At 36.3% G+C, this 941-nt stretch overlaps 1 protein-coding gene across 2 annotated transcripts in view; it reads right to left on the reverse strand.

The window, feature by feature from the left end:
- LNPK (lunapark, ER junction formation factor) overlaps positions 1–941 on the reverse strand; it is a 61,359-nt gene that overhangs the window by 45,463 nt on the left and 14,955 nt on the right. The gene's annotated exons all lie outside the window — the stretch shown is intronic.

Here is a 941-nt window from a genome sequence, read left to right on the forward strand (position 1 = left end):
TTTTTAATCATTTTATTGGGGGTTCATACAGTTCTTATCACAATCCATACATACATCCATTGTGTCAAGCACATTTGTACATTTGTTGCCATCATCATTCTCAACAATTTTTTACAAACCTTTTGATGCCCCTCATAATGTTAAGAACTGAGAAATCTTTAAAATATCCAAATACAGAAGGATATTTTCTAACTAGTATATATCTTTCCATTAAGACAAAGATCTAGGGGTTGTGAGGTTACAGAGTGGTACAATCAATACAGTAAATCAAAAGATGCAAACTATATTTTACTCCTTAATAATATGTTTTGGGGGGAACCCACCGTAATGATCAACGTATAACCCCTGCCTCCGAGGGGAATGAACAACAGAAATGTGGGTGAAGAGGGACAGCAGACAGTGTAAGATATGAAAATAATAATCATTTATAATTTATCAAGGGAGTCATGATGGTGGGAGGAAAGAAAGAGGAGTTGATACCAAGGGCTCAAGTAAAAAGAAAATGTTTTGAAAATGATGATGGCAACACATGTACAAATGTGCTTTATAAAATTGATGTATTGATTGTTTATAAGAGCTGTAAGAGCCCCCAATAAAATGATTTATTTAAAAAAACTATTTTCTTGTTAACATGGACAAATGGCATCATGTGTGCAGACTCGGCTTCATCTCCCCACCACCAAGTGGTGGACCTTTCCCAAGAGGCTTTTAAGATGCAAAGGAATAGCAACATCTAGTTAGTGTACTTTAACAGACTCGCCACTTAGGAAGATTTGAAAGGAAGGTGGGGTAGAAAGGAGGAACCGATTACAAGGATCTACATACAATCTCCTCCCTGGGGGATGGACCATAGAAAAAAGTGGGTAAAGGGAGACATCGGACAGTGTAAGATATGACAAAATAATAATAATTTATAAATTATCAAGGGTTCATGAGGGAGG

The sequence above is a fragment of the Echinops telfairi genome, unplaced genomic scaffold (assembly GCF_000313985.2).
Source record: "Echinops telfairi isolate 266 unplaced genomic scaffold, ASM31398v2 ScPeMD7_3;HRSCAF=10, whole genome shotgun sequence".
NCBI classification, from domain to species: Eukaryota; Metazoa; Chordata; class Mammalia; order Afrosoricida; family Tenrecidae; genus Echinops; species Echinops telfairi.